The sequence below is a fragment of the Triturus cristatus genome, chromosome 5_1 (assembly GCF_964204655.1).
Source record: "Triturus cristatus chromosome 5_1, aTriCri1.1, whole genome shotgun sequence".
Classification (NCBI taxonomy): Eukaryota; Metazoa; Chordata; class Amphibia; order Caudata; family Salamandridae; genus Triturus; species Triturus cristatus.
This window is the reverse complement of record NC_140587.1, coordinates 60,071,453-60,095,682: the sequence shown is the minus strand read 5'-3', so window position 1 is coordinate 60,095,682 and position 24,230 is coordinate 60,071,453.

The window sequence follows — 24,230 nt, the reverse complement described above, 5'->3', positions numbered from 1 at the left end:
TATCAACGCCTGCTCAGGAACATTAACTTTAAACAAAATATTTCAGAATAGACAGTAATTAGGTAAGTGGACTATGAACATAAGAAATCCCATTAAGGGCAATGCAGAGCTGCCACCTTACCGAAAACCATAAACTGCGCGCCCATCTCACACTTCATCCATCACACTCCTAAGCATTGCGTCCCATTAACCTAATATCTGCACCTCGGTAGTCACCGCGCACCACATGGAAAAACTTCACACATAGGATTAAAACAAAGACCACATCCTTCCAACCACACCCTACGCCAGTGATCTTTAAACTGGGCCTCAAGTGAATCCGGGTCAGGCTCTTGCCAAAAGAAGCATTATGCTGAGAACAGTGCTTTGTTTTCAGCTGAAAAAGATGAGCGACAGTAAGTTGCCCTGTAATGGGACATTGCTAACATCTTTTGACATTTATTTCCAGGCTGGGAGAAGGTGTCAAAAAGGAAGAGACTCCAAATATTCTTCAAACCCTCAACCCCCATTTCTAATAATCGCACTGTGGATACTTTTACACGTTAGTAAGGCGTGCTTGACAAGAATAGTATGTTTGGCAATCATGTATTTGATTGGAATTTTAAAACTGCATCAGAACTTAACTGCAATGTTTAAATAAGTCTAGACATATTTAAACATTGCCAGTTTATTAGAATAATTGTGAACATTTTTGAGGGGGACTTTGATGATTTTTTCCCCCCACAGGAGTGGCATAGCATTGAAAAGTTTGAAGATCATTGCCTTACGTGGTGTAACATGCTACCCATGAAGACAAGCTCTTCAGCAGGTTGTGAGCGCTATATCTTACAATACAACATATTATATAATACATACAACTATGTCTAGTCTGTTCTAACTGTTTTCTGTTCCATGGCACTGTTTCTTACTGTTTAGCATTTTTATCTTCCTAGTTATCTGTAAAGTGCGCTTACATCTTCCTAGTAAAGTGGCTAAAGAAAGCTGCAAATAACTAAGTTAGTTTGTATCTAAACTTTGCAACCCTTACATCATTTAGATGTTGTAGTTTGTTGGAATACTCCTCTCAAAGCGTGAGGATATACATTCATCTAACCTACACAACCAGAGACAGCAATAGAACACCACTTGTGTGTGCAGAAGAGGCAGAGTTGACAAGAGCATATTTTCAGAGGTACTAAGATATTCCCTGTGCAACTGATTTAACAGGATGCTGTGTATAATAGGAACAAAACGTACACCGTAAACTAGGAGTTTGCAAAATGAAGTAAAAAAATAGCTAACTGTATTTAAGTGGCTAGGGCCGACAATACAAGGCACTTTTAAATATACAATTACTGTGCAACCAGGAACAAGGAACGGGCTAGCTGTGGATGTTGAGGAAGAAACGAGAACCAGACAAAAGAAACAAGCATTTGCAATGCAATAGGTCTCGCAGTTGTTAAGAGTTTGAGCTATTGGCACTTTAAATGGCAATGCCTTTTATTTATGTGTGGGTTTTTAAAACATAAATAAAAGTCATTGTCATTTACAATGCCAATAGCTCAAACTCGTATAAATGTGAGACCTATTGCATTGCAAATGCTTGTTTCCATCCTGGTCAACCTGATCTCCAATTTACGGAGATCGGCCCCTGACCTACTTCCCTCTACCTGCCCCTTTGTTTCCTATTACGTTCCCTTTTCGCTATTTTTAGTTTTATCGGTGTTGTACCCGGCCTCGTAGCATGGCTCTACTTACCCCCCCGCACCACCTAACCTGGTGCCTGCAGCCCCAAGCACCCGGCCTAGCCGATCCTTCCCACCAGAACACCCGCACCCGACCCGGACATCCTCGTCCATGGCCTCTCTCCTTTCGGCCACCCCGGGCCCGCCTGCCCACTTCATGCACCAAGATGGCCGCCCGGCCCCAGCGCGACCCGGGCCTAGCGGCGCCACTCCGGCTGGAGGACATCCCGCCTGCCAGGGGATGAGAGAGGGAGGAGCAGTTTCTATCGCACCTCTGAACCCCCCTGGGACGATGGGTTTCGATCGGCCCTCCGGCCTCCCTGAGGGCTGGCTCCATGCCTGCTGGGTGTCTGGGGCTCCTCCCGACCCGGCCCTGAAAGGATCAAAAGACACTGGCAGGAAACCCCGACAAGCGACCCCCAGGTGACAAGACCCCTGCCTGTTCAGACTCCGGACATCAAAGAGGGGTCGACCTATAACAAGGGGTGCTCTGGGACTGTCCGGCAGATTCGACGCTGGAACAACGAGAGCCTGCTGACGCGGTCGCGGCTCCTGGAACTTAGACCCCCCCTGAGCCCTGCTGAGTGACTCGCGGCTCCCTGAAGATCGTAAGACCTCCGAACTTGTACCTGAGCCTGCTGAGTGACTCGCGGCTCCCTGAAGATCGTAAGACCTCCGAACTTGTACCTGAGCCTGCTGAGTGACTCGCGGCTCCCTGAAGATCGTAAGACCTCCGAACTTGTACCTGAGCCTGCTGAGTGACTCGCGGCTCCCTGAAGATCGTAAGACCTCCGAACTTGTACCTGAGCCCGCTGAGTGACTCGCGGCTCCCACAGACTCCCACGGTCCCGCCGGACCCCCAACTACAACCAGCGTATCCCCCAGCTCGAGGATTGTGAGCTGTGCGCCGGGTACGTCCCTGCCTTGAACCTTTGCCAGAGACTGTCCCGCTACCCCCTACCCCTTCCGAGACTCATTGAGCCCGCGCTCTCCTTGTACATATTTGCAGTGCTAACCTAATTGATAAAGATTGATTTCTAAGAACACACGGTGTGGTGACTCTGTGTCGTGTGGTGCCAGAAGTACGATCCTAGATACGAGATTCCTCCCCCTGAGGAGTCTCCCGCCAGTGCCCGGCTACGATACTTCGAGGGTGGGTCTCAGGGTAGTCAGGACCCCCTTCCGGGCTCCTCTGAGGTCGCCGTCTAACAATCGGCACTCAGCTAATTCTAGGCGGAGGCCGTTCTGCTCCGACAGGGGAGAGGTCTGCCACCTATCGGCACCTCTCCCCCATGCCACATAAATTGGGCCCCAAAACATGCTTGCATGAGCGCGCCCACCTCGACTTCTTCTTCTCCATTTTTCTAAGCATACCGGACCCGCTTTAGACGAGGATTCCTTGGCGACGCACACGACGCATCATCACGTTGCCATGGTGCTTTCTTCCATTCCTCTACGGATCGAGACTAGCCCCCATAGCAACGAGCTTCAGATGATTGGGTGCGCGAGCCTACTGACAGTTGTTCTAGCTTCCCGATCAGCTGACGGTGAATTAGACACTCGTTTCAGGCTTCCTTCTATTTTAAGCATTTTTGATCTTCTTTCCAAGCAATTTTGTGCCTACCCTTACCTATTAATTTAGTTTAGCTCCAACGCTCTCCTCTGGCTCCCTCCAGCTGTCTCCCTTCTCGTTCAGACAGGGTGCATGCTAGTCGCCCCCTTGTGGCTTTTCTGTTTATAATTTCATAATATATATTTTTTCTTTTACAGAATGAAGGTGCCATTTTATTATATACTGTTAAACTATTTTTTTTTAAAAAAGAGAAAAGGGGGCTATTTTCTATTACTGTCTAACTATTAAAACCTTTTGGATATATACTATGTCTGATATAGACTCCGATGAGGCAAGTGCCCCCATCCCTAGTATGGATAATGAAGCCTTCAAAAGTATCATTCAAAGAGATGAGATCTTGTATGTTGGAAACCATATCTAAAGTCATGGCCTCAAAGAGGTCCCTCCCTACAGAGGAGGATGATACTATAGAGAACCAACATACCCTAGCCACTGATGATCTCATCGAAATAAGGGGGAAGAGACTAAAAAAGAATAAAAATATCGAACAACCAACCCCCAAGAGCACTATGGGAGTTCCCAGCACCTCAGATTTCATTGGAGGTCACCGCACCTCAAATACATTGGGTGTCCTTAGCGGCACAACTTATAATGGTGTCCTTAGCAGCACAAAACATCTGGGTGTCCCTAGCGGCACAAAATATCTAAGTGCTCAACATACTAATTGTAGCAGAGTAAGATCTGCTTCACATGGGTACCCCCACTTTTTGCTGGTGTTTCACTGTTTTTCGACCTTAATCTGGCTGTGGCCCTGCTAATCAGGACCACAGCCTAGCTGCTTCCTCTCTAAAATGGTTTGCATGTACATTAGGTACATATCTAATTGGATTCTGGAGTGCCTTATAAGCCCATAGTATATGGTATACTATGTACCTAGGGCATAGGTACCTCAAAGGTATACCAGGGGCTGCAGCATATATTATGCCACCCCTGGGAAGCACTCCAAAATGACACCACATGTCTGCTACTGCAACCTGGGTAAGGGTGTGCTTGCATCCCTTACTGTGGTATAGGCTACCCATATCACTACCCTATACAGACACATATAAACCTATAAGCCACTCCTAACGCAGGCCTTGACAATCCTGAAGGAGGAGTGCTTGGTTTTGTGTGAGAGGGTGCCCAAGCATGAGCTGAGTCCCTCTGCAGCTTTCGGAAATACTTCCTTATGGCTGTTCTGTAATACAACAACTTTATCGGGGCAGTCATCTGCCCCTAGCCGCTGGCACTGCCTTCTTTTTTCAAAATTGCATTTGCAGAAAAATGTTCATCTCATGTTCCTCTTGTCAAGTTTTCAAAACGTAATTTAATTCCTTACATTCTCTGTGCATTCTCATTAAGATACTAAAGGTCTCCATGCAAGAAAAAGGCCATTTTTCATATTTCTGATGCTCATGTCGGGCCATCCGAACCTCATTCCAAGAACACGACTAAAGGCAAATTCTTCCATCGCAGTTTATTAAAATCCAATGCATTTCGGGCCTCTAGGGGCCCTTCGTCAGGGACAACTGAAAATAACATTTACACACATTACTATATCATCACAGAATATCAAATACACCTGTAATATATCATGCTTGAAGTTGCCTTATTCACTTAGTCTAAATAATTAATTTGAAAAAAATGCATGTTTTTCCTGATCCTGACCCCGCTCTTAGATAGTAACATAAGTGACTACCTGCTATTCAATAACGGATTATCTTACTATTTACCCCGGTTTCTTGCACTCCCCATCTACTCCTTCCCTTACTCTCCAACCTTTTAATCAGTTATAAAATGAGGATGATTAAAAGGTTGGAGAGTAAGGGAAGGAGTAGATGGGGAGTGCAAGAAACCGGGGTAAATAGTAAGATAATCCGTTATTGAATAGCAGGTAGTCACTTATGTTACTATCTAAGAGCGGGGTCAGGATCAGGAAAAACATGCATTTTTTTCAAATTAATTATTTAGACTAAGTGAATAACGCAACTTCAAGCATGATATATTACAGGTGTATTTGATATTCTGTGATGATATAGTAATGTGTGTAAATGTTATTTTCAGTTGTCCCTGACGAAGGGCCCCTAGAGGCTCGAAATGCATTGGATTTTAATAAACTGCGATGGAAGAATTTGCCTTTAGTCGTGTTCTTGGAATGAGGTTCGGATGGCCCGACATGAGCATCAGAAATATGAAAAATGGCCTTTTTCTTGCATGGAGACCTTTAGTATCTTAATGAGAATGCACAGAGAATGTAAGGAATTAAATTACGTTTTGAAAACTTGACAAGAGGAACATGAGATGAACATTTTTCTGCAAATGCAATTTTGAAAAAAGAAGGCAGTGCCAGCGGCTAGGGGCAGATGACTGCCCCGATAAAGTTGTTGTTTGGTTTCACACGTGCTGTTTGGGCTGGGCGCGACGCCGCTGATAAAGCACGCAATGGTTTAAAAAGCTACAATTATAAAATTGGAGAAATGGGTCGAAAATTAGGTGTGCAACTCGTCCACATATGATGTTCTGTAATACAGCCATACCATATACTCTTAAGTGCATTATAACCTCGCGGTAAATGCTAACTTAGGAATGGCTGCATCAAAGCATGTTGAGTTTGGTGTCGAACGATTTGGAGTACTACCCCCCCGCCGCCGCCAGAATTGCATTCCACCCTTCTAGAGGGAGAGACATGTGCACACTGGCTTAACCCAGTAGGACTTTCCTGAGACCTGGCATCACAAAATGGATGCCTCTGCCACAGACACGGGTCTGGCCTCCTGCTGCTGACTGAAACTCCAGCAGGGGAGGCCTGGACAATAGGTTTCCTGTTGCAGGGAGGTGTAACCACCTCCCCAGACAGGCAGATGTGTATTAGGGCTGGGCGGGAGCACTCTCTGGTGCTTTGAAGTCCTGCACTGGGGGCACACTTGGTGTCCCTGTGCATAGTCCAGTTCAAACCGGTTGCAGGGGCTACCTGCCCCTGCTCTGGTGCGAAACTGGACAAAGGAAATGGGTGTAACCATCCCTCTTTCCAAGCCCACCCATAGGTGGGGCCTTAGAGTTAGTCCATCCCCTAAACTTACTATATGTATAGGAATCCAGTCCCTAGGACTTTAGATTACCCTGGACGAAACTCTGCAACATATATCCTGGACCTTCGATGTTCTACTTTAACTAAAAGACTGAAGAAATCTCCCTTGGGGTCAAGGAGTGACTCCCCTGCTTGGCAGGCACCAAAGAAGCAACTGACCGGTCTGCATTGCTGAAGCTCCCGCCAGACGCCGAAGTCTTTGCATCACCAGAGGTGGATTTCCAGACTTCCCTGAGGCTACCCTGAGGCCACAGCAAAGCTGAGGCCCGTTTCTATCATGGGTGACGTGGAACTGTGACCCCTGGACACCGTGATCTTTTGCAGCAACACTATCTTCCTGGACCTCCTCGAAGTTGTGCTTTGGGCTCCAAGTAGCCCCAGCCTTGAGCACATCCTGCACTGAAGATAGTTGGCCTCCACTCCACGAGTGACCCGTGGGCCAGCTTCAAGTACGACCGCTCCAGGCTCCTTTGCGATTATTAACCCGTTGGCTATCAGGTCCCAACGAAGGCAACTCCTCTTCTGCTTGGGCTTACCTGGTTGCTCCAGATGTGCCCTGACTTACCCTTGCTGGGTGAGTCCCTCAGACCTTGCTGGTCTGCACCACAGTCCTTTCTCTAAATTTTAGTGACTTGCTGTTGCTAAGGCATGTTGGGTCCCTTCTGGTCGCCAACACCGCAGCACTCGACAAACTTTGTGGGACAGCTCGAATCCAGCTCGTGGACTTCGTCGACGCCTCCTGGACCTCGTGGCTGAAGAGTCAAGACACCCATCAACTCACCTGAAGCACCCGACATCTGTGGGCATTGGTCCATCCTGACCTCGGTCACTGGCAAGTGACCCAGACTCTATCCCCTCTGCTTTCGGGTTCCTTACATCCCAGATCCAGGCTTGGATCTCTCCGGACACTTCTCCTCTTCACGGCAGCAGCAGTTCCTTGCAGGCTCCCATTGAAATCGACAACGCGACCCGGCACCAAAAGACACCTCTGCACCCGGCTTCCCAGGGTGAGGTAACTTGAGTACTACGGTACTCTCGTGGGTGCTAGCCCTAGAACTTCCTAAGTCCAAGAGGGTTTGGTCCTGACTCGATTAGAAGTGTCCCTAATCTTTAAATTTCCAACCGCGACATTGCCCATAGAAGATAACGGGAACCCGCAGTTGTGTTTTCACACTGTATACAGTCCCCGTGGATCTCCTGTGTCACTACCTTGGGTGGTTCCTCGGGGTCCCAGCGGTTCTACTGGCTATAGGCCTAGTGTCTATTCCAGTCGTGGTTCTTATACCACTTTTTTTGTATATGGTTTGGTACGTCCCTAGGGCCCAAACGTGTATTTGTGCTATTACTGAGGATTGCTATCTTGTAAACTAAGTACTTCGAACTCCAGTCTCATAAAGAGACTAGAGGGGTGTGTGTTAACCTAAATACATATATTTAAAACATATACCTGGTGTGGTTGTCTTTTCAATTGATCATTCAAGAGATTATAGACTGGTAAAACAAGCTGCTTTACATTCCTTGAAGACTTAGCCTGAAGTCTGCTCTCCAAAGCTACCACTAGGATAGCTTTCAATAAAGGTTGTCTTTAACCTATCACCATAAGGGGTTGTTTGGACTGATACAAGGTGCCCACTAGAACTAGTGGACAGCATATATCAGGCCACCTTCTCACATTGGTGTGCAGCGTGTGGGATTCCAGCTTGCTATTGTTTTACCAGATAATCTCAATTGAATTGATCAACTGAAAACCACTAAAGGTACCTGAGGTACATATAATTTCAAGTTTAGCTACAGTAAGTTCTACTGAACTTAGAGTTGGGTGTTAAGGGATAGCACACCCTTTCTACAACTCAAGAGAGTTTAGTAGGCCACACTAGTGTAATAGTGCAATACACCACACCACATTAGTAATGTCTAACCAGCCAGGAACCAGTAGGTCCCTACCAGGAACTAGTGAGCACCTTCCCTATAAATATGAGGATCTCTCCTTTGCTCAGCTTAGGGCCTTATGTTCCATTAGGAAGCTGAAGACAGGCAAAAGCCCATCCACCCAGCATCTCATAAAGATACTGAAACTGAATGACACCACAGGGCCTAGTGGGCCTCGTGATTTAGACAGTGTGGGTGGGGCAGCACCTGAGGGTGGGTCTAGGGGTGGAAACTCCCCTGACCCTAACTCTAATGCTGACCAGACTGGTGACAATGACCAGACTCTGGTGAACACAGACCACCAGGATGAGGAGGATGACAATAATGCCACTTCCTTCATTCCTCCTGTTAGGCCTGACAACAGGGCTAGAAGGGATAGATCTCTGTCAAGGGGATCCATCCAGTCTAACTCCTCTATAGGAACCTCCGTTTCTTCTCACAGAGGGAGGGAAACCTCCCAGGAGAGGAGAGAGAGACTGCCGAAGTATGATCAAGACAAGTTCAACCTCAGAAAGCAGCAGATGGCCTTAGATAGGGAAGCCCTAGAGCTCTAAAGAGCTAGTAAAAAGGAGGGACTAGAGTCCCTTGGTGGCAGCAATTGGATAGGGAAAGGTCTTATGAACATAGAAACCTAAGTAAGATTGTCCCTCCCTACCAGAGTGGGGATGACATCCACAAATGGATAACTGCCTTGGAGAGGGCCTGTAAAGTACAGAAGGTCCCTCAAGGTCAGTGGGCAGCAATCTTATGGCTCTCCTTTGCAGACAAAGATAGAGACAAGCTCCCCACTGTAAGAGAAGAGGATGCAGATGATTACCAGGTCTTGAAAAGTGTACTAATAGATGGGGTTGGCCTAACCACTGAACAATACAGGTTAAAGTTCAGAGACACCCAAAAAGCACAAAATCAGGACTGGGTTGACTTTGTTGACTGTGCTGCTCAATCTCTGGAAGGTAGGTTATTGGGCAGTAAAGTGTGTGACTTCAAAGGATTGTACAATCTGATAATGAGGGAGCAGATTCTTAATAACTGTCAAAATCAGCTGTTGCACCAGTACCTGGTAGACTCTGATCTGACGTCTCCCCAAGAATTGGGAAAGAAGGCAGACAAATGGGTCAGAACCAGGGTGAGGCAGAAGGTACAGAACCAAGGTGGTGACCCAAAGAAGCAAGATTCCAAAAACTCTGACAAGGGTGGGGACAAGGGTAAAGACCAGAAATCTTCTCAAGGGCGCCCAAAAATCTTCTTCAGGTGGGGATTCACAGTCAGGAAAGGGTAAAGGACAAAAGAAACCTTGGTGCAAAATCTGTTAGCAGAAAACTCACTGGACTAGTGACTGCACCAAGGCCAATGAAAATACTCCAGCCCCGACCAATGCCCCTAAGGCACCTGCTCCCCCTAGTGCAGTTACAATTGGTGGTGGGAATACACAGAATAAGGGTGTAGTAGGGTTGACCCTGGGTTCTGAGAAGGACTCTGACCTAGTCAGTGTACCAACTCAGGCTGTGCTTGTTAGTGATGGGGGCATGAATATGTCCCCCTTTGTGAGCCCCAGTAACCTGGGCAAATATAGACAGCAGCCTTTAATTAATGGAGTAGAAGCGTGGGCATTCAGAGACACAGGAGCAAGTGTCACAATGGTGACAAAAGATCTTGTGGATCCTGGGCAGATTATACTTGGTGAAATGTACCAAGTGACCAATGCTAGCAACGTCAGAACAGACCATTCTCTGGCAGTTGTTAACTTCTCCTGGGTAGGGGCAACTGGCCTTAAGAAGGTTGTGGTAAGTGCAGACCTACTAGTACAGTGCTTGCTTGGCAATGATCTAGAAACGTCAGCTTGTGCTGAAGTGGAGCTCAGGACACATGCAGAAATGTTAGGGATCCCTGCACATGTCTTTGCTGTGACCAGGTCACAGGCACAAATGTCAAAAGCTGGACAGGCCCTGGATTCTGGAATAATGGACCAGGTGCCTCACAAGAGGAGGAGCAGTAGGGTTAAGGCAGTTCCTTCCCACCTGACTCAGAATGCAGATCAGTGTCCTCAGGGAGATGATCTTGAGCCTGCAGAAGGAACTGTCCCAGAGGAGCTTGAACCTGACCAGGTTGAGTTCTTGGGGACAGGGGGCCCTTCCAGGTCTTATCTGAGCCAGGAGCAGAAAACCTGCCCCTCTCTTGAAACCCTCAGACAGCAAGCTGCTGATGTGGCTGCTGGGAATGCTGATGGCACCCATGAAGTTTATTGGGATGATGGACTCCTATACTCAGAGAGTAGAGACCCTAAGCCTGGTGCATCCAGGAGGTTGGTTATACCTCTGAAGTTTAGGGGTTTCCTATTGACACTAGCCCATGATATTCCCCTAGTAGGACACCTAGGCCAGAACAAGACTTGGGACAGAATTGTTCCTCACTTTTACTGGCCCCACATGTCTGAAGATACAAAGGAGTTTTGTCGCTCCTGTGTAACCTGCCAAGCCAGTGGCAAAGCAGGTGGCACTACAAAGGCCCCCCTGATACCACTACCTGTGGTGGGGGTGCCCTTTGAAAGGGTAGGGATTGACATTGTTGGTCCCATGGATCCCCAAACAGCATCTGGGCACAGATTTATACTGGTGGTAGTGGATCATGACACCAGGTATCCAGAAGCAATTCCCCTAGGGACCACTAGAGCACCTGTAGTGGCAAGAGCCCTCTTGAGTGTGATCTCAAGAGTCGGTTTTCCTAAGGAGGTAGTACCTGACAGGGTTGCAAACTTCATGCCTAGTTACTTGACTGCTATGTGGAAGTAGTGTGGAGTGAACTACAAGTTCACCACACCCTATCACCCACAATGCAATGGTTTAGTTGAGAGATTCAACAAAACCTTAAAGGGCATGATCAAAGGACTTCCAGAGAAGCTTAGACGAAAATGGGACCTTCTCTTGCCCTGCCTTTTATTTGCATACAGGAAGGTGCCTCAGAAGGGGGTTGGCTACAGCCCATTTGAACTTCTGTTTGGTCACCCTGTCAGGGGTCCATTGTGTTTGGTGAAGGAAGGATGGGAGTTACCTCTCATGCCCCCAAAGCAAGACATAGTGGACAGTGTACTTGGTCTCCGCTCCAGGATGGCTGAGTACATGAAAAAGGCAAACAAAAACCTTGAGGCTAGCCAGGAACTGTGAAAAGCCTGGCATGACCAAAAGGCTGTACTGACTGTTTACCAGCCAGGACGAAAAGTGTGGGTGTTGGAGCCTGTGGCCCCAGCAGCTCTCCAGGACAAGTGGAGTGGACCCCACACTATTGTTGAACAGAAGGGAGAGGTTACTTATTTAGTAGACCTAGGAACTCCCAGGAGTCCCCACAGGGTTCTCCATGTCATCAGGCTAAAGCCATATGTGGACAGGGCTGACATGGGCTTGCTCATGGCAACTAATGAGGGACAGGAGGAAGAGAGTGACCCACTCCCTGACCTCCTCTCACAGAACCCTGATGATGGGTCAGTTGATGGTGAAGCCTTGGCAGGCAGCCTCGCTGCCCAGCAACAAGCTGATTGCAGACTGGTGCTCAATCAGTTCAGACACATGTTCTCACTGACTCCAAGTCAGACCACCTGGTGCACTCATGAAGTGGACACTGAGGACAGTCTGCCTATTAAAAATAAGATTAATAGGCAACCTGACTGTTAGACCTGGCACCTTGGCGTGAGTTTCCCTTCCACTTTTTGATGGTGTGCCTCGATTGTTTTGCTGGTGTTGTCCGCTCAGGGCACTGCGCCACGGCTAATCCGTGCCGCAGTGCAAGTGCTCCCTAGGTAAAGTGTACCTGTAATTGATGTTCATGATTGGTTTATTGGATTCACTGTCAGTCCCCAGTAAAGTGCACCAGGGGTGCCAGGGCTTGTGAATGCCAATGCTGCTGGTGGGCTTGCAGCGCTGGTTGCGCCACCCACAGAAAGCGGCCTTGTAAAATGTGTCTAGGGTCTGCCACCACAGACCCTGTGCGCGGTCTGGGACCGTCGCGCTGACTGCGCAAGTGCCCCCACTTGCCAGTCCCTAAACCTTCCCTTACCTACATATTAGCCACCCCTCTGGTAGGCCCAAGGGCAGGGTGCATTGTAGGCATAAGGTAGGACATGCCCTGATGTGTGTGGCATGTCTTAGTAGTGAATTACAGCCATTTTCGTTTTACACTATTGAAGGCTACCTGCTCTCCATAGGCCAGAATGGGCTGCTGGAGTCACTACACGCTGTGACCCCAGTGGACTCAGAGAGCATGGTAGAATGTCAAGTTTAGTATGCCTGAACTCAGAATAATAAAATACTTCTTGTAGTCAAGTTTATTTTAATATCCTGGGTTTGTAAATACTACTTTTAGAAAGTTAGTATTTACTGACCTGGCCATTTCAGTCCGCCTCTGCTGTGTGTGTGTGTTCTGCCTAGCAACAGTAAGGAGCAGGGTTGGGGAATCCCCAGAGACAGGTTGGCTGCCAGGTGGTGGGTAGAGAGATGACACCAGGATGGGTGGGAGGAGTACACCTTGACTCTTGAATAGACCTGTGCTCTGCCACCACAAAGCCGGCGCCGCCCCCTGTGGAGCGGCTGATGTCTCTGCCCTGCTGCTGAAAGGAAAGAGCAGAGTCACCATAACAAAGTGCTCCAGAACTGGACTGAGCCAGACCCAGGCTCCCTGGCGCTAAAGAACAAAAGAATCACGGTATAGAAGTAGGAGCCTGGCTCCTAAGAAATCAGAATCCTGTTTTACCACAAAGAACCTCTGCCCGACTAGAAGGAGAAGAAGACGCCGGAGGAGCTGGCCTGCTGCTTGCCTTGCTGAGAAAGGAGAGGAAGAGACTACTGAAAAGACTTTGCTACTTTGTGCTTTAAACATTCTCCAAGGGCTTGATCTGAGCTTGCCCCCTGAACTGAACCCCAGGACCAGTGGGTTCTCTGTGCTTTTGCTCGTCCTCCGATTCGAGCCGTGTGTGCATCCCGCTGGAAAGAGACTGCGCCCCTCATCGCCCCTCCTAGGGCCGTGACACTCAGGCGCTTGCCTGCCTCAACCCCGTGAGAGCCTCGCTCCGTCCGGAGCCGCTCTCTGTCCCCGGGCTAGGTTGCCTGCACCCCTGTCACCGCCTGCCACTGGAGCGCGCTGAACGCGCTATCACCCCTCCGGCCGGAAACCGTCCGACGACTGTGATCTACGCCGGGTCATCCAGCTGCACTGACCGTGCCCTGTGACCCCGCTTCGCTATCCCCGGACATCTCAGGCCGCGCCGCCCCCGCTGTGGAGACCCCCCTGCACCGCCGTGCTGAGGGTCGCTGGCCGCGCCTGCCTACCTTCCCACACCCGCTGATCGAGGACCCAAGACCACTTCCCAAGCTGAGAGTCACACCGACCTGTGCCGACTCTCCACGTCACGAAAGAAGTTCCAGTATCGGGCTCGGGGCCCGCAACGCCTTATTTCCCCGTTCGCAGGAGCCGACCTCTGTAAGTACTGGAACCACAAGTAACATTTGCAAGAGACTACAAAGTATCCATTTGAAGCTACGAACAAAGAACATTTTGCCTGCTTTACACCCTGGTGGCATAGCGAAAACGTTATTGGTCTTGTGATAAGTCTGCTGAGATATATATACCTATTTTTACATAAAGAAGCGTATTTTTCTACATATCCAAGTCTGGTGTCCGTTTCTGGGGGGATTGATGTATTTACTGTGTGTGTGATTGTAAGTGCTTAACCAACAACGCCTGAGGAATCGCCTTGGCTGCTCACGCCACGCACCTAGAGGGTGAGCAAGGGTCATTCACAAGGGGTTACCCTGCGCCCTGACGTAGAGGAGAGGGTTCCTGCTTGACACAAGGGCAACCTTGCGCCAACCAGAGACCCCCAAGTCTAACATTGTTGGCAGCGGCTGGGATCTCGGATTTGCATTTATAATTTGCATACAGTGAATTATTAATCACCAGATAGTGAGAGCAGACCAAGTAACGCAGCCACAGGTTTTCATTTTTGAACTTTGTTGAGACATCTGCCATTTTTGCAACCATGCCTGGCTCACTCTCCGCTGAAAGAGCACTCTCTGTGATCTGGAATGGATGAGGTAGATTGGGAGGGACTGGAAGGCTACACGATAGAGCAATTGAAAGGCTACAGTGTAAAATTCAGAGTTCCCCATGCTGGATTCAAGAGAAGGGTCCAGTACGCCAAGGCGTTGAGAGCCTGGAAGGAGTCAAGAGATGCACAGAATGCGGGGGACATCGTTCCACCCGACAACTTGGGGGAGCCCAGCAGAGTCCGGTCGCCAGAGGAGCTGGCAGACAGGGCAGCAGACAGGGCGCATGCAATGGAGATGGCAAAGTTGGCAGGACAAATGGAAATGGAAAAGCAGAAGTTGGCCCTGGAGGCACAACAACGCCAAATGGATCATGATATAAGATTGAAGGAGTTGGAGCTGAAGGCGAAAAGTTTGGACACCGCTCCTTCTGGTGGCAGCACTCCACCGGTGCAGGTAGAGTCCAAGGTGTACATCCCCAAAGATGTAGTAAAGGAGTATTTTAGAAAGGATGACATAGGGCAGTGGTTTAGAGCCTATGAGGTGGCCATGTCTTCACACCGGGTCCCTGAGAAAGACTGGGGAGCGGGGTTGTGGGGAAGGTTCCTTGCTGAAGGGCGTGACACACTGTTAGATTTACCCTTAGATCTCCAAGCCTCATACCCCCATATGAAGGAAGATTTAATGACCAGGTATGGGTTAACTCCTGAGCTATATCGACAGAGGTTCAGGGAGACTAAGAAGATCCCTGAGAGTACGTATGTGGAGTATGTAACTTTTTTCTGCAGAGCACTGGATGGTTGGGTGAAGGGTAGCAAAGTGAATGATTATCAAGGGCTGCTTGATTTAATTGCATGGGAGCACTTGTCCAGTCAATGTTTTCCTGAGCTACGCCAGCACCTGATTGATAGCAAGCTGTCCAACCCGAGGAAGCTTGCTGAGGAGGCGGACCGCTGGCTCAGCACCAGGGTCCACAAGGGTCAAGTGGGAGACTCCGCCAAAGGTGGGCAGGGTCCCCAGCAGAAGAGTGGGGGGGACAGGGGTAAACAGAAAGGGTTCCAAAAAGGCCCCCAAAGTAATCCCCAAGGGAACCAGCAGAAGGGTTCTCAGCCTCCCCCACCCCCGCAGCAGAACGGGGCCCCGACAGGTAGACCTGTTCCAAAGGGGCCCTTCAATTGTTACAGGTGTGGTGACCCGGGTCACATTGCCTCTGATCCTAAGTGTCGCCTGTTTGGTAAGACCGCACCCACTGGTGCTCCACCCCGGCAAGTAGCTAATATTAACTTTGGGGAGGAGGTAGCAGTCCAGGGGGGTGGGGGTCCCGGGCAGATGACCCTAGTCTCGCTAGGAGACAGTGAGATGGTCCCTGAAACCTACTTACCCTCTAACACTAAGAAATATGGGCAAGTAGTGACCATCAATGGAAAGAAGGTTGAGGCTCTTAGAGATACAGGAGCCAGCGTGACCTCGGTGAGGCAACACCTGGTGTCTCAAGAGCAGATTGTACCCAATGCCTACTGTAGGATTGTCAATGCTGACAACATAGAGAGTCGTTGTCCAATGGCTCAAGTTCCCTTTGAGTGGGGGGAGGTCTCTGGTACTCTACAAGTCGCTGTGAGAACTGACATGCCTGTAGACTGTCTGCTAGGGAACGACCTGGAGAGCTCCCCTTGGGAAAAGGTGGAGAAGACCACGCATCTGAGGATGGTGGGTCTACCCGACTGGGCGTGCGTGACCACCCGGTCCATGGCAGCCAGTAGGGGTGTTGAGAGGGTCCTGGAGCCTGAGGGAGAGGTCCAGGAACCGGCCTTAGGGAGAAGGCGCAGGAGGCGCGGGAAACCGGCCCCCGAAGTTCCCACGGCCCAGGAGGAAGTAGACCCTGAGGGGGATGCTCTGGAGCCTACCGGGGAACAGATTGCCGAACTGGGAGACCTGCCTGAGCTGACCCATTGGCAGCAAGAAGGAGGTCCCTCCAGGGAGGAATTCTGCAGGGGCAGAAAGAATGCCCTTCTCTCGTGGGTATGCGGCAACAGGCTGCAGACCAGGCCAATGGTGTTCAGGCCAAAACACACTACGTGTACTGGGAGAGTGACCTCCTGTATTCCGAGCCTAAGGCTGCTGAACCTGGGTCAGCCCGTGTGCTGGTGGTACCCCAGAAGTTCAGAACCTTCCTACTGGGGCTGGCTCATGATGTGCCTTTAGCAGGACATTTGGGGATGGACAAGACCTATGACAGGCTTGTCACCCACTTTTACTGGCCCCAAATGCACAAGAATTCAGATTCCTACTGCAGAACCTGTCAGACTTGCCAGGCAAGTGGTAAGAGCGGAGGGAAGCACAAGGCTCCTCTGCAGCCCTTCCCCATGGTCGGTACGCCATTCCAGCGAGTGGGTATTGATATTGTGGGGCCTCTGGACTAAGCCTGGGCGTTGAACTACGCTCCGTTCGCGGAGCTTGCGAAGTTTTGGTAACTTCGCGCTTCGCGTAGAGCGCGAAGTTGCAGATTGCTACGCAATCTAGCGCGTAGCGTAGTAAATTTGCTTCCTCGCGCGCTCAATATTCATTCTCGCGCGCGCGGTAATGTCTTACCTTGATTCTGCGATCGCCAACTTGCTTTTCTGTCTGTTTGCGAGCGCCACGAGATTTGTACTATGGCTGCCCAAGCCCGCGAGAGTGTGTGCCCCCGAACACGTCATTGGTGCGCGCGAACTGACTTCCGGCGGCTGTTTTGGTAAGATCGCGATCCCGAACATGGAAAAACTGCAATCTGGCAAAGAATATCTCGCGAGCTTCATAAAACCTTCTCTAAAATGATCATTTTGCTCAGAAAACTCCTCAGATTGTGATCTTGCTGTAGTCTTTGTGTAAGAAAGAGTCCTTTAATTTTTTTAACACTTTTTTTTCAAGAGGAAGGAAGTGCCCCTGACACTACAACTTCCTGTTCCTGTCCAGCAGGCTCCTCCCACGTGCTTTGTGCATGTGTTGTTCACTTTCATTTGGATTTGGAGCTGGAAGGATCACTTTTTGTGTCTGTCTGCTGCATCACACCATTTTTTTGGATTTATTTGAGGAATTTTTGATTTGAGATTTAATTTACGACAAGTAAGTTGGAGAATTGGTGTGTTTGTTTCATTGGGGCTTGTTTGTACCTACATTTTTCTGGGATTTTTATTGTTTTTAAAAATTATTGTTGTGGTGGGTGGCCTGTACTACTTTCAATATGGGCCTAGTTGTTTTTCTCTGCAATTTCAGCCAGTAGGGTACCCATGGGTCCATGTTTTGTGGTGTCTGTAGAATTTCTACATCATGTATGGCATGGATGGCATAGGATTGAAATGCTAAACGTGGCTGTGGTGTATTTCACTGTTGGTGTGTGTGTGTGATTTACCTTTGTTGGATGTGTGTGCTTGTGGCCTAGTAGTCTTCCACTAGGCCCAGAGGTAGTCAGCCTCCAAGCTGTGGTGCGTGATTTTAAATGTACAGTTGGTGTTGTCTGGTGATTTTCCTTTACTCCATGGATGGCTTTGGATTTTGTTGCAAAAGGTGTGTTTGGGGTGCAATAGCATTTTTTGGGTGTGTGCTAAACAAATTGGGCTATTTTGGCCTGCATTTAAGGCAAGGGATTCAGCTCGCGAACTTTCGGTAACTCTGCACAGCGCGACAACGCGGACTTACAGTTTTCGTAATTTTTGCGCTCGCAATATGCGTGTTCGCGCACGCGAGAAAGCCTTTTTGTACAGTTCGCGATCCCGAACACGCAGCTTTTGCAATCTGGCAAACAATATCTCGCGAGCAACATAGACCCTTCTCGAAAACGCTTTTTTGTGCATTTCTGCACAAAAAACTCCTCAGGCTGTCATTGAGCTGTAGGTTTGGAGCAGGGAGAAGCTGTTATTTGTCTGGAAAACATTTTTATGAGAGGGATTAAGTTCCACAGACACTACAACTTCCTCTTCCTGTCCTTTCCAATCACTTTTTGTGTGTTATTGTGGTGGGGGGGCTGGGCATGTGTGTGGCGGCCATTTTAGGAAGGCATGCATTGTGCCTTTGCCATAGGCGTCCATTGACTGTCTCCCATTTCTTGTGGTTGTTGTGGGTGTGTGGCGGCCATTTTGTGAAGCCATCCAAGCAGTGTGCTTGCTTTTGCCATCCGGTTCCAAGCTTGTGGCCTAGTAGTCTTCCACTAGGCCCAGAGGTAGTCAGCCTCCAAGCTGTGGTGCGTGATTTTAAATGTACAGTTGGTGTTGTCTGGTGATTTTCCTTTACTCCATGGATGGCTTTGGATTTTGTTGCAAAAGGTGTGTTTGGGGTGCAATAGCATTTTTTGGGTGTGTGCTAAACAAATTGGGCTATTTTGGCCTGCATGTAAGGCAAGGGATTCAGCTCGCGAACGGCCATTTTAGGAAGGCATGCATTGTGCCTTTGCCATAGGCGTCCATTGACTGTCTCCCATTTCTTGTGGTTGTTGTGGGTGTGTGGCGGCCATTTTGTGAAGCCATCCAAGCAGTGTGCTTGCTTTTGCCATCCGGTTCCAAGCTTGTGGCCTAGTAGTCTTCCACTAGGCCCAGAGGTAGTCAGCCTCCAAGCTGTGGTGCGTGATTTTAAATGTACAGTTGGTGTTGTCTGGTGATTTTCCTTTACTCCATGGATGGCTTTGGATTTTGTTGCAAAAGGTGTGTTTGGGGTGCAGTAGCATTTTTTGGGTGTGTGCTAAACAAATTGGGCTATTTTGGCCTGCATTTAAGGCAAGGGATTCAGCTCGCGAACTTTCGGTAACTCTGCACAGCGCGACAACGCGGACTTACAGTTTTCGTCATTTTTGCGCTCGCAATATGCGTGTTCGCGCACGCGAGAAAGCCTTTTTGTACAGTTCGCGATCCCGAACACGCAGCTTTTGCAATCTGGCAAACAATATCTCGCGAGCAACATAGACCCTTCTCGAAAACGCTTTTTTGTGCATTTCTGCACAAAAAACTCCTCAGGCTGTCATTGAGCTGTAGGTTTGGAGCAGGGAGAAGCTGTTATTTGTCTGGAAAACATTTTTATGAGAGGGATTAAGTTCCACAGACACTACAACTTCCTCTTCCTGTCCTTTCCAATCACTTTTTGTGTGTTATTGTGGTGGGGGGGCTGGGCATGTGTGTGGCGGCCATTTTAGGAAGGCATGCATTGTGCCTTTGCCATAGGCGTCCATTGACTGTCTCCCATTTCTTGTGGTTGTTGTGGGTGTGTGGCGGCCATTTTGTGAAGCCATCCAAGCAGTGTGCTTGCTTTTGCCATCCGGTTCCAAGCTTGTGGCCTAGTAGTCTTCCACTAGGCCCAGAGGTAGTCAGCCTCCAAGCTGTGGTGCGTGATTTTAAATGTACAGTTGGTGTTGTCTGGTGATTTTCCTTTACTCCATGGATGGCTTTGGATTTTGTTGCAAAAGGTGTGTTTGGGGTGCAATAGCATTTTTTGGGTGTGTGCTAAACAAATTGGGCTATTTTGGCCTGCATGTAAGGCAAGGGATTCAGCTCGCGAACGGCCATTTTAGGAAGGCATGCATTGTGCCTTTGCCATAGGCGTCCATTGACTGTCTCCCATTTCTTGTGGTTGTTGTGGGTGTGTGGCGGCCATTTTGTGAAGCCATCCAAGCAGTGTGCTTGCTTTTGCCATCCGGTTCCAAGCTTGTGGCCTAGTAGTCTTCCACTAGGCCCAGAGGTAGTCAGCCTCCAAGCTGTGGTGCGTGATTTTAAATGTACAGTTGGTGTTGTCTGGTGATTTTCCTTTACTCCATGGATGGCTTTGGATTTTGTTGCAAAAGGTGTGTTTGGGGTGCAATAGCATTTTTTGGGTGTGTGCTAAACAAATTGGGCTATTTTGGCCTGCATTTAAGGCAAGGGATTCAGCTCGCGAACTTTCGGTAACTCTGCACAGCGCGACAACGCGGACTTACAGTTTTCGTCATTTTTGCGCTCGCAATATGCGTGTTCGCGCACGCGAGAAAGCCTTTTTGTACAGTTCGCGATCCCAAACACGCAGCTTTTGCAATCTGGCAAACAATATCTCGCGAGCAACATAGACCCTTCTCGAAAACGCTTTTTTGTGCATTTCTGCACAAAAAACTCCTCAGGCTGTCATTGAGCTGTAGGTTTGGAGCAGGGAGAAGCTGTTATTTGTCTGGAAAACATTTTTATGAGAGGGATTAAGTTCCACAGACACTACAACTTCCTCTTCCTGTCCTTTCCAATCACTTTTTGTGTGTTATTGTGGTGGGGGGGCTGGGCATGTGTGTGGCGGCCATTTTAGGAAGGCATGCATTGTGCCTTTGCCATAGGCGTCCATTGACTGTCTCCCATTTCTTGTGGTTGTTGTGGGTGTGTGGCGGCCATTTTGTGAAGCCATCCAAGCAGTGTGCTTGCTTTTGCCATCCGGTTCCAAGCTTGTGGCCTAGTAGTCTTCCACTAGGCCCAGAGGTAGTCAGCCTCCAAGCTGTGGTGCGTGATTTTAAATGTACAGTTGGTGTTGTCTGGTGATTTTCCTTTACTCCATGGATGGCTTTGGATTTTGTTGCAAAAGGTGTGTTTGGGGTGCAATAGCATTTTTTGGGTGTGTGCTAAACAAATTGGGCTATTTTGGCCTGCATTTAAGGCAAGGGATTCAGCTCGCGAACTTTCGGTAACTCTGCACAGCGCGACAACGCGGACTTACAGTTTTCGTCATTTTTGCGCTCGCAATATGCGTGTTCGCGCACGCGAGAAAGCCTTTTTGTACAGTTCGCGATCCCGAACACGCAGCTTTTGCAATCTGGCAAACAATATCTCGCGAGCAACATAGACCCTTCTCGAAAACGCTTTTTTGTGCATTTCTGCACAAAAAACTCCTCAGGCTGTCATTGAGCTGTAGGTTTGGAGCAGGGAGAAGCTGTTATTTGTCTGGAAAACATTTTTATGAGAGGGATTAAGTTCCACAGACACTACAACTTCCTCTTCCTGTCCTTTCCAATCACTTTTTGTGTGTTATTGTGGTGGGGGGGCTGGGCATGTGTGTGGCGGCCATTTTAGGAAGGCATGCATTGTGCCTTTGCCATAGGCGTCCATTGACTGTCTCCCATTTCTTGTGGTTGTTGTGGGTGTGTGGCGGCCATTTTGTGAAGCCATCCAAGCAGTGTGCTTGCTTTTGCCATCCGGTTCCAAGCTTGTGGCCTAGTAGTCTTCCACTAGGCCCAGAGGTAGTCAGCCTCCAAGCTGTGGTGCGTGATTTTAAATGTACAGTTGGTGTTGTCTGGTGATTTTCCTTTACTCCATGGATGGCTTTGGATTTTGTTGCAAAAGGTGTGTTTGGGGTGCAATAGCATTTTTTGGGTGTGTGCTAAACAAATTGGGCTATTTTGGCCTGCATGTAAGGCAAGGGATTCAGCTCGCGAACGGCCATTTTAGGAAGGCATGCATTGTGCCTTTGCCATAGGCGTCCATTGACTGTCTCCCATTTCTTGTGGTTGTTGTGGGTGTGTGGCGGCCATTTTGTGAAGCCATCCAAGCAGTGTGCTTGCTTTTGCCATCCGGTTCCAAGCTTGTGGCCTAGTAGTCTTCCACTAGGCCCAGAGGTAGTCAGCCTCCAAGCTGTGGTGCGTGATTTTAAATGTACAGTTGGTGTTGTCTGGTGATTTTCCTTTACTCCATGGATGGCTTTGGATTTTGTTGCAAAAGGTGTGTTTGGGGTGCAATAGCATTTTTTGGGTGTGTGCTAAACAAATTGGGCTATTTTGGCCTGCATTTAAGGCAAGGGATTCAGCTCGCGAACTTTCGGTAACTCTGCACAGCGCGACAACGCGGACTTACAGTTTTCGTCATTTTTGCGCTCGCAATATGCGTGTTCGCGCACGCGAGAAAGCCTTTTTGTACAGTTCGCGATCCCGAACACGCAGCTTTTGCAATCTGGCAAACAATATCTCGCGAGCAACATAGACCCTTCTCGAAAACGCTTTTTTGTGCATTTCTGCACAAAAAACTCCTCAGGCTGTCATTGAGCTGTAGGTTTGGAGCAGGGAGAAGCTGTTATTTGTCTGGAAAACATTTTTATGAGAGGGATTAAGTTCCACAGACACTACAACTTCCTCTTCCTGTCCTTTCCAATCACTTTTTGTGTGTTATTGTGGTGGGGGGGCTGGGCATGTGTGTGGCGGCCATTTTAGGAAGGCATGCATTGTGCCTTTGCCATAGGCGTCCATTGACTGTCTCCCATTTCTTGTGGTTGTTGTGGGTGTGTGGCGGCCATTTTGTGAAGCCATCCAAGCAGTGTGCTTGCTTTTGCCATCCGGTTCCAAGCTTGTGGCCTAGTAGTCTTCCACTAGGCCCAGAGGTAGTCAGCCTCCAAGCTGTGGTGCGTGATTTTAAATGTACAGATGGTGTTGTCTGGTGATTTTCCTTTACTCCATGGATGGCTTTGGATTTTGTTGCAAAAGGTGTGTTTGGGGTGCAATAGCATTTTTTGGGTGTGTGCTAAACAAATTGGGCTATTTTGGCCTGCATTTAAGGCAAGGGATTCAGCTCGCGAACTTTCGGTAACTCTGCACAGCGCGACAACGCGGACTTACAGTTTTCGTCATTTTTGCGCTCGCAATATGCGTGTTCGCGCACGCGAGAAAGCCTTTTTGTACAGTTCGCGATCCCGAACACGCAGCTTTTGCAATCTGGCAAACAATATCTCGCGAGCAACATAGACCCTTCTCGAAAACGCTTTTTTGTGCATTTCTGCACAAAAAACTCCTCAGGCTGTCATTGAGCTGTAGGTTTGGAGCAGGGAGAAGCTGTTATTTGTCTGGAAAACATTTTTATGAGAGGGATTAAGTTCCACAGACACTACAACTTCCTCTTCCTGTACTTTCCAATCACTTTTTGTGTGTTATTGTGGTGGGGGGGCTGGGCATGTGTGTGGCGGCCATTTTAGGAAGGCATGCATTGTGCCTTTGCCATAGGCGTCCATTGACTGTCTCCCATTTCTTGTGGTTGTTGTGGGTGTGTGGCGGCCATTTTGTGAAGCCATCCAAGCAGTGTGCTTGCTTTTGCCATCCGGTTCCAAGCTTGTGGCCTAGTAGTCTTCCACTAGGCCCAGAGGTAGTCAGCCTCCAAGCTGTGGTGCGTGATTTTAAATGTACAGTTGGTGTTGTCTGGTGATTTTCCTTTACTCCATGGATGGCTTTGGATTTTGTTGCAAAAGGTGTGTTTGGGGTGCAGTAGCATTTTTTGGGTGTGTGCTAAACAAATTGGGCTATTTTGGCCTGCATTTAAGGCAAGGGATTCAGCTCGCGAACTTTCGGTAACTCTGCACAGCGCGACAACGCGGACTTACAGTTTTCGTCATTTTTGCGCTCGCAATATGCGTGTTCGCGCACGCGAGAAAGCCTTTTTGTACAGTTCGCGATCCCGAACACGCAGCTTTTGCAATCTGGCAAACAATATCTCGCGAGCAACATAGACCCTTCTCGAAAACGCTTTTTTGTGCATTTCTGCACAAAAAACTCCTCAGGCTGTCATTGAGCTGTAGGTTTGGAGCAGGGAGAAGCTGTTCTTTGTCTGGAAAACATTTTTATGAGAGGGATTAAGTTCCACAGACACTACAACTTCCTCTTCCTGTCCTTTCCAATCACTTTTTGTGTGTTATTGTGGTGGGGGGGCTGGGCATGTGTGTGGCGGCCATTTTAGGAAGGCATGCATTGTGCCTTTGCCATAGGCGTCCAAACTTGTGGCCTAGTCGTACAGTAGGCCCAGGGGTACAACTCAGCAATCATCACGGCGTTTTTTTTTTCCTTGCTATTCTTCTTCCTAAGTGTACACTACACAGTACAAATACAACAGGATCCCTGG